Below are 19,969 nucleotides of genomic sequence, written 5' to 3' on the forward strand. Positions count from 1 at the left end.
TGATGTCAGAAATGCTGTATGTAGCTAAAGAATGCCTTATGGTTGTCTTTAACTAGAGATGCTAATTTAGTTTCATAACTAGCCTTAGAGGCCTTTACTAGATATCTGATTTGCTTGTTCAACCTGTGGATGATATTCTTCCTCTGTTGAGTAAGTTCCCTCTTGCTCTTAGATATCCATTTCTTTATTTCGTTGTATAACTTATTTATACTTACAGTCCACCAGAGTGGGTTGTTTCTTTGGGAGGACCTGGTTTTAGTCCTGTCAGGTTGAGTTGAGTCAACACATTTGTTTGGTAGCTATAAAGGGCATTTGGATACTCTTCTGCATAGGAGTCATTGTTGGCTGTATTAGTAAGGGCTTTGAAACTTTTTATGCCATCCCTTAGTAGGGTATAGTTTGTTTTGGAGAAATTTTTCATTTTTTTGTTCCTGTGGGGGTATCAGGTCTGATCTTTACTTCAAACAAGACTGATTTATGAAATCCAGAAAGTACCACCAGTCCAAAAAACAAGGAAAACACCAAACTGGAGGATGTGGCTTCCAAAAAACAAGGAAAACACTAAGCATGTTAAGAATGATTTATGGTCTGACATTACCAGGGAGGGGAACACACAGGGAGTAGTGCAATGACGCACTCCCCATGTTGGTGAGAACTAGGTCTAGGACATTTGAGCCCCTTGTTGGAGTGCAGACCAACTATTCTCTGGCATTTGAATTAAGAAAATCCAGAAACCTCAGGGTAAATATGTTTGTGCTCGTGTACGTCACCTAATCAACCCTACTGTTATATTTTCTTTTAGAAGTCCCCCTGATACATACTTACTATTGTAAATCAAAATCCCATCTACAACCATAAATAATATTCTGTGCTACATCCTAGGAATAAATTATTGGTGAAACAAAGGATCACAGGAGGTTACTAAGCTTATGGCCCCAGGGCCCTTACAAGCCTAGCCAAGTTTAACCCATGTTCCCAAGGGTGTCTGGTTCAAGCAGACACTAAATTTAACACATATTGCCCTGTCCAAGAAGAACACAGGTGTAACCCTGGGGTGTATTTCCGGTTACTCATCCAATCATCCAAACTGCGCTTAAATAGGGCCAACAAGTGACTTTGTTTAACATGAATAGAAAGCTTATTCCAAAGATGGGGCAACCTCTGTGAGACAAATCTGTCTCTACAGCAAATTTTGTTGATGTCACATACCATGTTAAGGTCCTTTGACCGAGTGACCCATGTGCTATTTGGCTTGTAAATGTGCAGCATTTCCATTAAGGGTGGGTCAGAGATTGCTCTATATGTAAGACACGTCACCTCTGAGCAGTCTGTATGATGCGGATTAACATGACAATGATTTCAATCTGTCCACATAAGACAGATCTTAACACATTAAATTTTCTTTGTAAGAAACCTTTGTGGTCTTTCCAATTGCTGCAGGTGTTTGGAAAGGAACATGTCAATCAGAGTGTTGTACTCTATTACTGGCCTAATGAGGGTCGGCAGACCACGCTGCTTTGCCAGAGATGGCCTTCACCTGTCTCAGGCAGGTATGTCCCTAGCATTAAGCAACATTTTACCTTCTCCTAGGATGATACCTTAACACAAACAAAAAACGATTGACTTCAACAATTGGCTTAGTTTCTTGTGTCATTCAAAGGGGATCCAGAATCTGTCAACTCGGGATGATATGGTCGACAGACCTTGATGCTTTGGCAGAGATGGTCTTCATCTGTCACCCCTAGATTTCGGTTACTGGCTAAGGCTCTTGTCATCCCCAAAGTGCCTTTTTTAGGCAATACACAAAAACAAAATTCCTGATGTAAAAATACCCTCTAAAAACAACCTCAAGGTTGTGCTGCTAAACACTAGAAGTCTAAACCAGAAACTGCACTCACTAGAAGCAGTCCTCATCCTTGAAGATGCTGATATTTGTGCAGTCACTGAGACCTGATTTAAGACTGTGGTGCACTCCAGCTATAGCAGGTTACATTTCCTTCCATATGTTCAGACCACAAACTGAAGGCATGAGAACTAATGGAGGTGTATCAATATTCACTAAAGATAAATACACCGCTTGATTGGTTAAACAACATGATTCCCTTGAATTATTCAGGTGCAATTGACTGTAGGTAAGACCCCTCTTCATGTTATTACCAGCTACAAGACCCCCTCCATGAATAAGGACATCCACTCAGCCTATTTGGATCTACTTGAGTTAATCAAGATACAACCAAACACCTTGGTTTTGGGTGGCTTTAATTACCTGTCCATAGACTGGGTAAATTATACGTGTTCTAACTCACTTGCCCAAAGGTTCCTGGACTTCACTAATTCCATTGCCCTAGACCAGCTGGTTGACACACCCACAAGGGGGTCAAACATCCTGGACCTGGTGCTCACCAACATGGGGGGACCACTGCACTACCCCCAGTGTGAGACCATCCCTGGTGAGATCTGACCACAAATCAGTCTTGCTATAACTATAAGACAAAATCCCCCTTGGCAACAACTAGACTAAAATGACAACCTCTTATGTGGCAGCATAAATAGCTTCATAGCCCCTCCCCCCACTGATGGAACAGACACCTATGCTGAGTTATACACCAATGCTTTATACAAGCACCTGTACTGACTCTGCCATACCTGATATTACCAAATCAAGATCTTCAAAGAAAAATAAACCTGTCCAGTGGACAACTGCCATTTATAGGCTATTGAATAGGAGAAAGAAATTGCTGTCTACAAGTAAGAAGGAATGGTCTCAAAACTGGAAACATGCCCTCCTTGACTTAAACAAGCAAATAAAGCTCCTAGTGAAGTCTTACAAAGCTAACTATGAATCTAAATTAACTTCCCTAACTAAGAACCACAAGGCTTTCTTCAGTTACATCAGTGATCTCAAAGGTAAGGCTCAGATTTGCACTGAGCTCTTAGTTAATGGTACTACATATATAGAACCTGTGGATATAACAAACCTGCTGGCTGGCAGGTTCAGTAAAAACTTCACTCCCTGCCCCCACTGCATATACCCCAAAGCATCCCTAACATGTCTGCCACCTAGTATTTACAAAGAAGCAGGTCTTAAATGCCCTCTCCAATGCCAAAAATACAGCCTCTATGGGACCAGACAACAGCCCGGGCTGTGTTCTACATGGGTTAAAACAGGAATTAGCATCACCATTGAGCATGCCTTTCAATTACAGCCTAAGCATTGGTTTCATCCCAGCAGAATGGAAAACAGTTACTGTCATCCCTTTGCACAAAGGTGGTGCATCCATGGACCCGGAAACTATAGACCCATTAGCCTGACCAGCCTTATCTGCAAGGCTGTGATAAGAATCATCGTGAACCTTATTAACAAAGATATAGGAAATCTCCACATGCTTGACCCCACCCAGTATGGCTTTGTCAAGTTGAGATCATGCCTGTTAAACTTGGTGGACTTCTTTGAGACAGTCACCAAAGCCCTAGATGAGGGCAAGTCTGTGCATACGGCCTACCTAGACTTAGCCAAGGCCTCTGACACAGTTCCTCACTCAGGCATCATGATAAACTCACCCAGCTGAGTATCAACCCATAAATTGTCAGGTGGGTTGCAAACTGGCTCACTGATGGAACTCATACAGTCAAAATAGGGGACTCCACCTCCTCCAGCAGACCTGTAACCAGTGGTGTTCTACAGGGATCTGTTCTGGGATCCCTACTGTTCAGACTCTACTTCTACGAGGTACAGGCTAAAACAAAAGAACTTTGCCTGACAAAGTTTGCTGAAGACTGCAAACTGGGAGTGATCATTGAAACCCCTAGCAATGTCAACATTCTGCAAGAAGGTCTTACTTAGACTAATGACTGGAGCTAAAGTCATGGTCTTAAACTTAACACAAAAAATGCATTAGCATCCCCTTCAGCAAGGGTGATGTTCCTGCAAACTACCACATCAATAGCAATACCCTGAGCACACAATCATTGGTGAGAGATCTGGGCACACAGGTGGACAGCAACCTTAACTTTGATCAACATGTTTTCACAGTGGTAAGAAGGACATTTTATATTGTTCATCTCATAAGTAACAGCATTGCTTCCAGAAAAAAAGAGGTTATAACCCCCCCCCCCCGTACTTTTCGCTTCTTTTCATATAGTCCAGAGAGGTACATCTCAAGTCATTCACTCCATGTGCTATGACAGAATCATAACAGTAATGGTTGCTGAGTGACTTGAGTTCACCCATGATTTGATGGATTCTGACACCTGACAGGCAGTGATCATGACCTTTTCCTTGTCCAACCTGGTGAGGGGGACATTGATGTGTCTCACTATTGCATCACCTATGACTAGGACATTAGGTTTTGAGGTGTTTTGCCTTAGGAGATATTATGTGTAGTGGTGTATTCTGCTCATGTAGCAGTATGTGCAGGTTGGTTGCACTTGAGAGATCTCTGGTCTTTTGGTAGGCTCTTAGTGAGTAACGCCACATATGTGGGTTTATGAGGTTTGACCTTATCTTGTGTAGCTCCACGTATGTGGGTTTGTGAGTCTTGACCTTATCTTGTGTGAGTGAAGAAGTGTGTGGCTGACAACATGTTTGCTTTCTTGTTTATTTTAATGAGAGGACTGATTCTAGTTTCATGGTATAGTTATATCTCTCACATGCTGTATTTGTTTGCTTTAAGAGCAAGTGGTTGTCAGTATAGATGAGGCAATTGCTATATTGTCTCAGGATGCCCATGTCAATCAAGCTGATTGGAGAAATGTTGGGAAACTGACTGTCCATAGTAGCAGGTAATTTTTAAATACTAATTTGTGAGAGGGTGAATTAGATCAGCTACTGCTCTGAGATTAACAAGGGGACTTATTTTATAGAAGATCAGGGGACCATGGAAAGTAGGTCAGTGCTAATCAGTGGTTAGCTGAGTTGTCTGCAGTGCAGAAGTGCGCAGCTGCATTGGCCAAAGAGCAGCAGGGAACCTGGGAGAGTTTCAGTAACTGGTGTCTAGGGAAAAAACAAACAGTTTCTAGGTGTTTGCTTCTATACAAGGCACCGCTAACCCCTTTGCACGGTGCCCAGCTACGTGCAAAAGCGAGGCTTATATACAGGCAAAATTAACCAGTTTTAAACTATCTGCCAATAAGAAATCACATAATGATCCTCCCTTCAGCAATCTCCAGTTGAAACAAGGCCATAACCATACTCTTCTGCCACAAGGGTGCAGGAGAGCCCTTTTTAATGTAAGATGGCTGGATTTGAGTTCAACTGTATGAAAAACAGACTAGATTCAACAAGTCTGGAACTAGTCTATGCTAACTAAGTGATATTTCAGTGTAAAACAAGTGGAGATAATAAGCAGGCACAAGCATTATGTCTTCAGTAGAGACTCTTGTCCTAGGCTTGGACTAGCCAAGCCTACTTAGATGTTAAATTGTGATTTATAAATGTATACTTGCACATAATGTACTAGCACTACCATTACAGTAATGCTATTTAAAGTACTTCTAAGAATATACAACTGCAGTAATCTACAGGTCAGTAAGGCCACTCCTTTCAGCAAATTCATTGTCCTGCCATTCATGTCACATGCTAAAATACATTTCTAAAACTTAGAGCCTCCTGAAAGCAGTGGCTCCCACCTTCTATGTCATAAAGTGACTGTTACTCTCAGGCCAACACAATACTACCTTAATTTGTCCAAATATCCTTGCACTGATAGGAGACAGCCGACCTTGGTACAGATCCTGGCAGTAATTACTGCTGCCCAGTTCCCATACAAAATCCAGCAGTTATCATAACTGCCAAAACCCCGCCCAGGTCCAGGCAATGGTCAGAGCTACCTAACCCCCATACAGCTGTCTGCAGTTATTAGAGCTGCCCAAGACCCGTATACATCCTGGCACTCATCATAACTCTCATTCTAACCCTGCAGTGATCAGAACCCTGACTTCTCCACTTTTCAGCTGCTCACCAACTATCCACCGAAGCTCACATACCCATTGTGATGGAAGTCAGAGTCCACTATCAGCGTTCATATTTCTTCTGCCAGTTACCAAAGCCCCAATTTAATACATACACCCAGCTTAGCACAAATCAGAGCCCTCCATTTCCTACACACAGCCTGACAAAAAATGTTGCCTCATTAATTCATCTCACATAGGGTCACAGGTGTGCAGTATCCTAATGATCACCTATGCCTTTTTAAGTCTAGCTATGTATCCCAAATCACTGACATGTTCAGGTACCCTTGAAAGTATAAGCAGTGGTTCTGGAGATGAAACATTTACAAACAAGGGCCTAGCAGATGAACCATTTACAGGATGCCTGTGTCCATTAGAGACATAGGTGCTAAACCAGGGGTTAATTTGTGGTGCCCTATCCAGTTGTCCAAGTTACACTTCAATTGGGTGAGAAAGAAACTCTGCTTCACATACATGGGGAACATGTTTCAGATAAGGGAATACATACCTGTCTCTCCAGCAGGTTTTATTTACATCACAGGTAAGGTTTAAGTCTTTAGGATGGGTAATTCTGGTGCTGTATATTGTGCAGATATGATAGAGGTCCATCAGAGTGGGATCAGAAGATACCTTGTCTGCCAGACATAAATCTCTTCTCTACAGCTTGTAAGAGACAGCATACAGGGATAGGACTTTGAAACAGTCTGCTAGCATATGTTATTTTCACCCTGTATTCTTTTAATTTGGAACCTCTGTGGATGTTCTAATTTTTGGATGTGTCTGATTAGGTACATACCCAAGGAGGCATTTTACTCAATGATACATCTCATTCAAACTGGTAAACAATCTACCTACATTCCCACAAGACGACATGGCATGACTGGTGATCTCTGAAAAAGTTCTGAAAGCCATGATTTCACAAGCTCTTATGTTCTTAGCTATCTGCATAAGGCTGTGATACCTTCCTTTGTGACATGGATTTGGGTTGGATTTGCACAGAGAGTATAAATAACTGGTGGCTAAAGTAAAGCCTGGTGTCAGTACTTTCTGTTACTTAGGAAAACTATGTATAAAAAGAAGGGATCACTTACCTGGTGCAGAAAAGCTTAAACAAAGAATTTGGTGGCTTTTGTGACACAGTTCAAACAGCACACACTGACAGCTCAAGTTCTAATCTGTTTCTGTCTACTAAAATACTTCTCATATTACTCAAGTTACCTAAAGACCTCAATCAAATTTAGGAGAGCAATGCTTAGGTAACTTAATATTCATAATCTTGTAGATACAGTCCCCTAAGATACTACTAAAAAGATGTGTTTTCTGTTTTTTGCAGAATTAGTGTTCTCTTACAGAGTTGCCCAAAGTCAGACTTTTTTTTTTTTTTTTTTTTTAAGAAAACATAAAATTATGTAAGATAAACTTTACACACAGCCAATGCAAAGGCCGGAACTTAAATTTTTTGCTAAAATAAAAGTTTACTCCTGTAAAACTAGACTCGTCTCAGTTGTTTTGTGTCATACTGAGGTGTTTCAGATAAAAAATAATTGATGTATGCAACAATTAGAGGAAACCTAGGAAACATTTTTTGTCCTAAAGTCCAAGGACCCTGTTATATCCCAGACCTACCACACTGTTGAAAATCTGCCTTGACTGTCTACTGTCTAGCTATAAATATTCTCTGGACTATTGTATCTCCCTCGGGAATTGCAGATTTAACATCTCCTGTAAAAGAGGCTTTAATTATCACAGTACTCAAAAAGTAAATAAATAAATATCTTTGAATGTGAACTTACCTAAGAATATTCCTCCAATCTCTAACCTTCCAGTTATTGGAAAGGTGACTGAGAAAGTGATTTATACACATTGTATTCACATGTGACATTTCATAGCTTAGTTGAGGTGTGTTAGCCTAGTTTTAGATCTCAAGATAATATGGATTCTGCTGTTATAACAATAGTAAATGACCTTCTTATGGTGACAGATTGTTTCTTATCCATTGTACACATGATATTCATCTTCACTCTTCTTTTCTTCCCAATCGATGTCCAACAACCGCATACTGTTCCACTGTCTGTCCCCAAGGTTATTATGACATGGCTATTATAGCAATAACCCACGCCTGGGTGTGGGTAAATCCCGCATTACCCAAACCCAGAAGTGGGTTATTGCTATTATACTATGACATTATTTAAGAAAAGAAATAATTACTTTTCTTAAATAATGGCATTGTATAATGCCTCTTTGCTGCCCTTCCGCAGCTGTCTGGTATCCGCGGCAGTTCTGATGTACGCAGTACATCAGAGCTGTGGCCAAAAGCAACAGAGAAAGCAAAATCTCTGTTGCTTTTTTACTGTTTCGCTATGTTAAATGGGTTTAACATAGCAAGACAACTTTAAAATAAGCAACGGAGATGTCCGTTGCTTATATTAAAGCTGTCTCGCTATGTTAAACCCATTTAACATAGCAAGACAGGTTTAAAAAAAGCAACGGAGAAAGCAAGATCTCCGTTGCTTTTTACACACTGTGTCACTATGTTAAAGGAGTTTAACATAGCAAGACAGCTTTAAAAAAAGCAACGGAGATCTCCGTTGCTTTTTTAAAACCTGTGTCGCTATGTTAAACTCTTTTAACATAGCGAGACAGTGTTTTAAAAAAAGACTTATACTAATGGAAAAAGTCCGGGCGACCGGACCTTTTTCCATTAATATAAGTCGATTTACAACGTGCACGCTGGCCAATCAGCGTACACGTTTTGGAATATTAATGGGGGGTCATGGTATAATACTCTTTGTTTCTCCATTGGCCACCATTGACTTCACATGTTTTGTCAGGTGGTTATAAGTGTTTTTTTTATCCTTAGAAGACTGTTCAAAAGCAAATTTAGACTGGATGTCCATGAATGATTTAAAGTTTAACCCAAATAAGATTGAGACTCTCTAAAATGGATGTTACCATCTGTCCAGTGTGATTTCCTGTTCTCTCTCCCATTAATTATCTCTGAGGGGAATCAGAAGGATTTAGTTTCTGGTATATATGACTCAGGCTTTATTTTTGACAGCAGGTTGACATTTAAGGAGTAGGTGTTATCTGTTGGCAGGATGTATCACTTCCATCTAAAGACTGTACCCAAGATCAAGCATTCTATACCACCACTGAGCTTAGAATAATGATATATGGTCAGGTTCTGTCTCACCTTAATGCTGCAACAACTTTTACCTAGGCTTGGAGAGGGTGACCATGCTTTAATATGCTGTGTGCAAAACTCTGTGGACAGATCATTGATAGGCACTCATAGAACAGACCACATCATGTCTGTGCAGTGCTTGCAATCAATGCAACAATATCTGTTTTTAAGATCCTAATTCTCATGTTCCATACCATACAAAATTTGGATCCTGTTGATTTAAAAGAGCTGATCTTTACCTATGACCCACTCCAGGTGATCAGATTATCAGTTGAGGGAATGCTATTGCTAGCTGTCTTCAGGACTTGATTAGGACTCAGATGGAGACCTCGTGTTGGATTACCTTTAGCTATTTTAATGCGGCCCTGTGAAACTGGATATCTTCCCTGATTAGGACATGTGAAACTAAGGACTCCATTAAAATGTCCTTTCATGATCATCTTTGTAAGAGAGTCTTTTATGGCTCTGACTGAGATTCTGCTATCTTATCTGATATTTTCTTAAAATGAGTTTTAGTTTTCTGCTATATGTTTTAATTGGAGGCTGCGATTGTCTGCCATACTGTAGTTTTCAGAAATAACTACTATATTTGCTTTTGATTTTATTTGTACAATGCCTGCAAAGGTTGGAAATTTAATACTTTAAATAAATAAATACAACTAAACAATGAAAGGCTAGAAACCTTTAGCCACAACATTTTATGGCATTTATCGGGTATCTCATTTTTTTCTATTATTGAAGTAAGACACAGAAGTTTTAACATAAGCTACAGAGCTTTAACTATCCTTGGAATGTTGAGATGATTTTTTTTTAAATATATATAAATATTTGTAATATTCATTTCTTACTGCGGCCTGCCAACCATCTGCTCTCCCATTACTGATCAGCCCATTTCTGCCCCTTAGCATGACAGATAATACTAGACACTATCATGCTTGAAGCTGATTGGCTGATGCACTAAATCACTACCACCTATCAGATGACATGTGGTCCCACAAGGGCCTCCTATGCCTCTACCTTCGAACAGCATCATGCATAAACCTACACATACCTGCAGGAAGGTTATTGTGTATGGCACCATGACAGTGCCAGTCATGTCTTCTTGGCCCACATGATGTGCAGCGTGCTCCCACTTGAGTGCAAGAGTAAAAAGTTACGAAGTTCAGTGCAGCAGACCAGACTACCTCTCTCACCAAAGGTAGCTCAACAGATATCAGCCTCTCATTCCCACAATCTCTGGTGAACTCCAGTGCTCAGAGCTCTAACAGACCACAGGTCTACTGGATCATTAACATGGCTTAATTCCTCTACATCACAGAGCAGACTCTTTCTTAAAACTTAACAAGAGATGTGCTTTCAATGTCCTTCTTAATACTAAGGCTCAGTAATTCAATCCACATCATAGTTAATAGTAAATAGCTGTCTAGTTCTAATTTATATATATTTTTTGGCAGGCTTGACATGAGCTCTTCATAGGTTTATAGGTTGGTACTAGGCTATCAACCCTAGGGCCTATACAAGCCTAGCCATAACAATTCCTTGGCTATTTCTTCCCACAATATTTACTTCCCTGGACCCCTGTCTAGCAGGGCGACTGACGTGATCCCCAGGGTGAATTTCCTATCTCCCATCCAATAGTCAAGGTTCCTTTTGAAGAGGGCCAAAGAGGTGCTCTGCTTGACATGCATGGGCAGTCTATTCCAAAGTTTCGGGAGTCCCTGGGTCAGGAACCAATCCCTCCAGCATGTTTTGTTCACTGTGATGACAAGGTTTAGATCCCTGTAGTGTGTGTCTCTGAGGGATTGGGATTTCTTTAATTGTAGCATGTCCGACAGCTCTGGGTTTGACATGGGCTTGTATGTTAAGCAGAGATCGCCTCTGAGTAGACGATATCCGACAGAGTATAGCTGGAGTTTTTTTAGATGGTCATCATTGGGCATCCGCCTTAGGACTGTGATTCTTTTAGTGAGGTATTTCTGCTGCCTTTCCAGTTGTTGCAGCAGATGTCTTGAGAGGTACATATAATGGGTGTAATGAGGGATGAGTACAGTGGGACAATGACTTCCTTTTTTCTGGATGAAAAGCCCTTAGTGATGAGGTGTGCCACATAGAAGGATTTCCTGCCTGTTGTTACGATGTGGTTATCGAAGGTGAGACCACTGTCCATCTGTGTCCCCAAGTCTCTTATCACACTTTCAGTGTTTAGTATACTGCCACCTATGTGGTAATTCATAGGTACATGTTTTTTCCCAAAGGGGATAACTATACATTTCTTGGCATTGAGCTTGAGCCCATGGCTCTGGCACCAAGCATCTGTTTCTGTAAGGCCCTTTTGTAGAGTATCCACATCATTTGGGGATTCAGTAATGGCTCCCAGTTTGCAGTCATCTGCGAACTTTGTTAGCCAGAGTCCCTTAGTGTTGGCCTGTACTTCAGAGAAGTAGATGCCAAACAAGAGCGGTACTAGGACTGAACCCCGAGGTACTCCACTTGTCACTTGCCTGGATCTGGATTTGGAGTCGGCTACTTTTACAGTGTGGGTTCTGTCAGTAAGCCAGTTGGCAACCCATCGAGTGATGTAGGGATTAATGCCCAGCTTAGTAAGTTTATCTATGATTCCAGAGTGGGGGCGTGGAGTCGAAGGCCTTGGTGAGGTCCAGATAGGCTGTGTGGGCCAGTGGGCATCACCTTTATTACACTAATGCAGTTGATGCCATATATTATAAGCAGGGTCCATTATCATTTTCTGAAGAAAGACAGATATATCTTAGTCATAAGGTAGCCATTTCCAGTTCTATATTCTCAATTCCTCAGTTGAATTGGACCTAGACAGCATTAATGTATATTGTTTTTCTAGAATGTTGTGTGTTTTCTAAGGGATTCAGTTTACTTTATATATAGAAATGGTGCAGTGTTAATGAAGACTTCGCTCATATGTTTATATTCTTGCCCCTTCTGAACAGACGAATGTCAGTATGGTTGCAGTGAAATCTAGTATCAATGTAGGTCTTGTGTGGTTTAATGCATTAGGAAGTGAATATAATGTTTTGTGATCTTTGAATTTAAAAGCATTAAACCATCTTTTCCATAAGCTATTATAGTGACATTTTACTATTCAGGAGGTCTCTCCCATGCTAGCTGAATTGTATTCACCTGAGAAGTGCAGTACAGAGAACTTCAGAGTTTTTCTCCACATTCATAAATGTATTTTTCTTATTACTAATTACTTTTTGATTTGCTGTCCTGTGAGTTATGGGTAGGGAAATTACCTTAAGGCAGAATCTTATACGGATAATTTTGTGTCCAAGATCAGAAACTTCCTATGCCTCTGGGAGTTTCCTTTTTTTTTTTTTGGCAAAAACCCGGGTCTTTAAGTCAGGATCTGGAAAGCAGAAGTGACATATAGGAGGCTGTAACTCATCTCATGATCTCTGTACAGGGTCAGAAGGCTCTAACATTTGACACGGAGGAGAAAATTACTTTGGTGAACAGTTATGACATTTTTAGTCAACACTCTGCTACAGGGATCTCTACACCACAGTTAACCTTTTGGGAAAGGTTATGATATGACAAATGATAATGGAAGGAGATTTTTTTTCCTTCACTGACCCAGCTTTTGAGTTTGAGATTATCAGTGAATGAGGTATACATTCCATCTTTTGAAAAGGTGAAGGTTTCATTCTTCATTTTTTGCCACTAGTGCACCTTTCACTTTTGCCTGCAATTCTATTTTAGGGCTTGAACTTAGCTTTCTCTATTTCTGTGAAGGAAGACTCTGTTTTCACTTTTTAGGTAATTCTATAGGAAGGTTTCCTCCTCTTTCTTCCTCTGAAGGAATATGGCTTGTTAGACTATGGAAAATATATTATTCCTGAAAGACAGGCTTAAAGAAATATCTGGGGCACTTACCACAACTAAAGATGTTCTCCTTCAAGCCTGGGTCTATAGATCATTTCATTCAACAATTTTTCATGCATTTATTGATGGCCCACAATGTATGTTGTTTACTTGTATTTCATTGTCATATTTGGTGAGCTTCGCGCTGTGGTGAATTTCTCGACAGGCATCTCTTCAACATATATTGGAGATCCGGTGATACGCCTCTGTGTGTATCATTGTTTTGCCAGCAGTTCTGTTCACAGTATTCTTTCTTTTGATAAAAATATAAATGGTCATTAGTTTGTGACATGTATGGAGACTCTTTGCTAACACTTGGATCAATGAGTCAGGTTCTGCTAACATGTCTGCTGTGTAAGCGATTCTCCTCATTAGATCATTAACTGAGGTAAGCTACCTCCTCAATTTCAAGGAGTAAAGAAATGACTGTGGCCCAAATGACCTAGATGACTTACTGTCCCAGGCAGTACAGGTGCTGTCCATGTGGGGCTGGGAAGAAGTGGCTGATGCCTGCTTTGTCATTCGGTGGGGGCTACTATTTATCCCACTGCAGGAGCAATACCTGTGGTTTAGACCCAGAAGTGATGAGATCATTTATTTACTTTTGGTAGCAGGGTTTATTTATTTATATGTTTATCTATTTATTGAATTTGCTAACTGAGGTAGGACACCGATTTCGGCCTACTGGGCTTAAGCTTACATTCGGTGGGATCTGAAGTAGTATTCATTTTGAATAGGGGTAATGTGGAAAAGACACTGGGTCACTTCCCCTGAAGTGGAGCTCCACCACGCTAAGTGCATGTGCAAACATTTTACAAACATTTGCTAGTCTTATTGCTTTTGAACATCTTCTCCTAAATGACTTGATGTTTAAAAGAACAGAAAACAAAAACATTATTTGTTTCTTCTGTCACTGGATTTATAACATAAATTAATACATGAAGGTACAGTGCTGGCAAATTTACTTCTGTAATATTAAGGTTAGCAACTCAATAAACCATGTTAAAGTACACATTATGTCAATTAAACTAGGATTTCTGCTACTGGGAAACATTATGCAGTATTTACCTTTTTATTTAATTGCTTCAGAAGCCATTTGTAAATTTTCTGGTTCAGCACAACAATTGATTTGAAGCTAGATAACTTAGTGTGTTGGAGGCTTGATTGAAAAAAAATGTTAATTTGATGTCAGAAAGATGAACAATAAAGTCGGTCTTTTTTCACAACCAAGGTTACTTCACAGTAAATTTGGCAATGATCTATTTGGTGCCAGTAAAGCTGTACCATCTAATAGCTGATGCAAAAAAAAAAAAAAGATTTTATATAACAGCAGGCAAATTCTGAGGTATGAAACGTTTGTGGTTAGTAGAAAGTAAACCATACCCACAGTGAAACTGTGCCCGTAATGAGACTTTACCCAAACTGTGGTTCTAGTTTCTTTTACATTAAAGCTGAAATCTGTTGAATCACACTTTATGTGTACCGTTTGCTCCTTTTCAGTCAGTTTAATACATACTTACAACATTTAACGATAACTGAACTTACGTTCCTTTAATAATTTGTTTCAATTAATTTCTCACAAAGTTACATCATGAGCGAGTGATATGGAAGCATGTATGTGTTACTGATAAATTCATGAGGATGGATAAAGACAGCACCAAACTCCAAAGCTGAGTGCTCTATAATAGACAGTAGTAATCTGGGTACCTGGTTGGAGCAAGGGGTTTACTGGTATGTTGGAGAGGAAATGGCGTGCATAATTAATGAGTTTACAAATGTTAGTGGTTCAGCATTGGGTATGTGATGCATTCATCTGTTATTGTTTTGTTGCCTAGATGAGAATGTCAGAATGTGACATGAGACCAAGCTGCTGCCACTTGAAATACGCCAGCGTTCTATTGGCAGTTGGGCTTTCTGAAGCACTGCAAAACTAACCTTCGCTTTCTGCATCATTTCTAAGCTTTTATATCCCATCCCACCAGCTAACTATTGAACCTCACACCTTGATCACTCTACTCACCTGTTTGCTCCAGCTGTGAGAACTCTCTGGCTCATTTGTTCTCTTGAGGTGAGAGTAAAGTGAACTGAGAGTAATCATCTGCATATTAGGGACTGTGATTTATTTTTAAGTACTTGCATCCCTTCAGCGTACCTGTAGTGTCCAAGATGTGGATGTCCAATGGTGCATCATGATGTTACATACACACAACACACGCACACACCCTCTTCTTGTAGATAACACTTCCATGTCATCCTTAATTTCTACCAGGGATGCAGGGATGGACAGCGTTCCCAGGTACCAACTCTGCCATTCAGAAGAGGTGGGATAAGAGACTGTGCCTCAATATTCCACTCCTCCCTCTAAACCAGCTCAAGCAGTTGCCAGAGCTACTGCCTGAACTCCAGTCACTCGGGTCATAGGAAGGACTTTTCCCCTTTATGCCATCAAAGATGATTGATGTATGTTTTACAAACTTTACATGCTCTGTACATTCACAAAATAGATGAATTGATAGGTAGATGATCCATGTGCCCCCATTGCTCTATATCTCTAAGTGTGCTAGACCTGAGATTATATAACAAAGTGGAAAATAATTTCTGATTCCATTGTGTAATCCCACAACCTAAGAAAACAGTCAATACAAATATTGTTTTTGTGGAGGAGGGTAAGCCCCCTGCATCTCTCATATACCCACATCTCTAACTATACTGACTCAGAGATGGCACAACTACAAAGAAAAGGAAAACTTTGCTTACCCCACTGTTCACTGATTCATTCTTTGAACATCTGTTTTTACTAGCAGTGATCCAATGTAAAGAAATAATTAAATTACTATGATGAAACAAGAAAACAATCATCTGCATCAATATGTGTTAAGGGTGTGTGTGTGTATGTATGTGTATATATATATATATATATATATATATGTGTGTGTGTGTGTGTGTGTGTGTGTGTGTGTGTGTGTGTGTGTGTGTGTGTGTGTGTGTATATGTATATATATATAATTTCCCCGTGTTTTGTTGACTTATTCTAAAATGAACAGTGCTTCATCAGTTTTTAAATATTGAAAGATATAACTTGAAAAACAATCAAAAGAGAAGAAATTACTGCACCAGACATGTTGGTGGCCAAACCCCCCAGAAGACCCTAATCAACACCATAGCCATACCACAATGGAGAAAAATGAAAAGAATTACTACAATGCACCACCTACTTACACAATCTAAGTATGTGTGCGTCTGACAAACCACAATTAAATAAACTGAAGAAAAATGCTTGATAAACCTATTCTTGTTGGAGTGAAGATATGTCTCGCGAGGGAATAAAGTATGCATCACAAAATCAGTCGATGGTTGAAAAACAATACCTGCTGTGACTATAGAGTCTGATTTTTTGACAGGCAAACTGTTACAATTTGTGCAGGTATAGGTGACACCTGCCTGTGTAGGTACCAAAGCTGTCCTCTGCCATCTATGCTCCCGCAGCTCCTCCTATAACTTCTCTATCTTCTTCTTAGTCATCTGGCTACCTGTCTTGATGGCCAGTCTTCAAGTGATGCAGTCTGTGGCAATGACTTCTCAGCCTGTTGGACTGATGTTGCCTGCCCTCATGTCAGACTTGCAAACATCTTTGAAGTGTAGAATGTGCCTTCTTACGGGTCTGGAGTCAATGGCAAGCTCACCATACAGATCTTCTTTGGTGATTCGACCATCCCGCATACTGCTGACATAACCAAGCCAGCACAAGAACCTTTGGAAGAGCAGGGAAAACATGCTTGATATCCCTGCCTGCTGTAGGATGTTCTTGTTTAGGATGCGGTCCTGCCAGATGATGTCCAGGATCCCTCTGAGGCAACGTAGATGAAATGCATTGAGCCTGCTTTCTTGGCAGGAGTACAGGGTCCATGTTTCATTACCACAGATCAGCGTGCTAAGCAAACACACTTGGTACATCCTCATCTTAGTATCGATAGTCAGTTTGGAGTTATACCAGACCCTCACTTTTAGGCATGCCATTGCTGTAGCTGCCTTATCAATCCGGGTATTCAGCTCAGCATACAGGGAGAGGTTGCTGGCAATGGTGGAGTCCAGGTAAGTGAAGTCCTTCACCACCTCAAGAGTGTGATCGCTGATGAAGATGTGGGGGGGGGGGTGCTGCTGACATTCTGCCCCATGATGTTGGTCTTCTTAAGTCTGATTGTAAGGCCAAACTTTCTGCAAGCACCAGAAAAGGAGACCTGTAAACAGCATCTCTCTGATCAGTACTGTCCGCACCTTGGTCTTCACTCAAAGGCGTGTGAGGTTGAAGAGATTATCAATGCTTCTAGTGTGGAGGTATACACCATCTTCAGACTGATTAAAGGTATGAGACAATAACAGACAGACAAAGATGTCAAAGAGTGTCAAAGCAAGACACACTCTTGCTTCACTCTGCTCCAGATTGGGAATTGGCCCAAGAAGGAGCCATCATATTGTATGACACCATACATGTCCTCATGGAAGGATGTAATCATCCTCAGAAGTTTGGTGGGACATCCAATCCTCTGCAGCAGGGTTAAGAGGTCTTTCTTAAATGCCTTAGTTAGATCAATGAAGGTGATGCACAATGGTTTCCTTTGCTCACAACACTTTTCTTACAGTTGCCTTAGTGAGAAGATCATGTTGATCAAAGACCTTCCTGCTCTGAATCCACACTGCGCCTCAAGGTAAATGCATGCCATGAGTGATTGTAGCCTGTTCAGAACTACGCAGATGAAAGTATTCCCAACAACACTGAGGAGGGATATTCCACAGTAGTCATTGCAGTCAGTTCAGTCTCCTTTGTTCTTATACAGAGTGATGATGTTGGCATTACACATATCCTGGGGCACTGTTCCTTCCTGCAGGCACTCTAGTAGGAGTTCTTGCAGGTGGTCGAGAAGAACACACTTCTTGCCAACCTTGATAACCTCTGGGGGAATGCCTTCCTTTCCTGGAGCTTTAAAAGAAGCAAGAAGGTTGATGGCTTTACTGAGCTCTTCTACAGAGGGTGGATCATCTAGCTCTTCCATGACAGTGAGAAAGGTTGTTTTTTGACTGCTGCATCAACGACAATGGTCTCCTTTGAGTAGAGCTCCTGGTAATACTCTGTCCATCTCTCCATCTATTTACATCAGTTTGTTATGACTTCACCTGAGGCAGACTTTAGGGGTGTAATCTTGACTGTACTGGGGTCGAAGGCTTTCTTCAAGCCCTCATACATGGTGTGGATGTTGCCACAGTCAGCAGTAAGTTGAATGGTATGACAGAGATTCAGTCAGTAGTCATTGGCACATCGCCAATTGATCCACTGGGCATCATTTCTGGCCTTCCTGAGTGCAGCTAGAGTCACTTCTGAAGGCTTCCTTTTGTAGTTGAGCAGTGCTGCTCACTTGGCTGTGAGTGCTGGTTCTATCTCAGCGATTTTTGCTTCAAACCAGTCTAGGTTCTGCATCTGTCTTTTACCAAAGGTATCTATGGCAGAGTTGTAGACAGTGCCATGAATATGGTTCCACCTTACTTTGACACTACTTTGTGGACAGTCCTTAATGGCCTATGCAATACTATCAGTGAAATACTCACACAGGTCAGGCATTGATATCCTGGCAGTGTTGATATGAGAGCATGCTTTCTGCTTTGAGTGGTGGATTAATTTGGGCTGGAGACACACCTTACTGTCAAACAGGGAGTGGCTGTGGGTGACAAGGACACAGTTTAGCAGGTGTCTAGTGATGACATAATCCATCTGGTGCCAGTGATGGGATCTCAGGTGTCACTTGGATACTTTGTGGTTAGGCTTGGTGGCAAAAAATATATTGGTCGTGCAGAGGTTGTGGTAAGAGCATAACTCCAGCAATCTGCTCATTTTCATTCAGTTTCCAAAGCCAAACTGTCTGATGCTGCTCGGCCAGGAATCATGGTCAGATCCAACTCAGGCATGAGGTCTCCAAGCACAAACAGGTATTCTGTGAAAGGTATCCCTCTGAAAATGGTCTCAAGCTCCAAGTAAAACTCGTCCTCTGTCTTAGATAAATAGCTGAGTGTGGGAGCGTAAATGCTCAGGATGGTCATTGGGCCTGAAGATGTTGACAGGCTGAGAGAGAAGATTCGAGCTGTGCCTTTTGATGGCAGTTCGACTGAGAATGGCAGGGAATTTCTCACTGCAAAACCAATGCCATGCAATTGCTGCTCCTCCGGTTCCTTCCTCTGCCGGAAGAACATGTTCACTGTTCTTGAGTTCATGATCGATAGTGGCTGTTTTCCTGGAGTCATCAACCTGGTAGTTTACTTTTTTTTTTTCCATTTCCTGTTGCAAGATTTTAGTCTACTCTTCAGTATTTACCTTAGCTCCAAACACCCATTGAAGCAGGCAGACTGTGGCAGATCATCATCATACTGGCTGGGGACTGCCCAGGTTGAGGCAGGCAATAGCTGACCAGTGGGACTATGATGGTCCCTCCCACCATCAGAGACAGTCTGTTGCATCTCAGCCTACGTCAATCCCTCTAGACTTTTCTTGTAACTGCTGTTGCCCATGTTGTTTTTGATGCTGTGAGTAGTGGCACTGAAGTGACCTTTCCAGGACACGAGCCTGGGCATACTATATGGAGATCCTGAGATGTCTAGTCGATAGGATCCACCTCTCTGCCTCCTTGATGTGGTCCAAGGGAATGCAAAATGATATGTTTGGCATCAGTTTGGCTGCAGGAGCTGCCAGAAAGAAAGCAGAGTTGACAATCAGCCACCTTAGGGGATTCACTCTGGATTTTCTGTCTGGGTTTATTCTCATAGCCTCTTCAAGGTAGTGGAGTCATCATCCAATGGGTTTGAAGTCAGAGTTACCTTCTCCTAGATGAACTGCCTGACAAAGCTAATGAGCTCCATCTGCCCAGGTTTGGAGTCAAAGTTTACCACCTCCTA

Source organism: Protopterus annectens, chromosome 3.part0, assembly GCF_019279795.1.
Source record: "Protopterus annectens isolate FY-2018-M chromosome 3.part0, PAN1.0, whole genome shotgun sequence".
Taxonomy (NCBI): Eukaryota; Metazoa; Chordata; order Ceratodontiformes; family Protopteridae; genus Protopterus; species Protopterus annectens.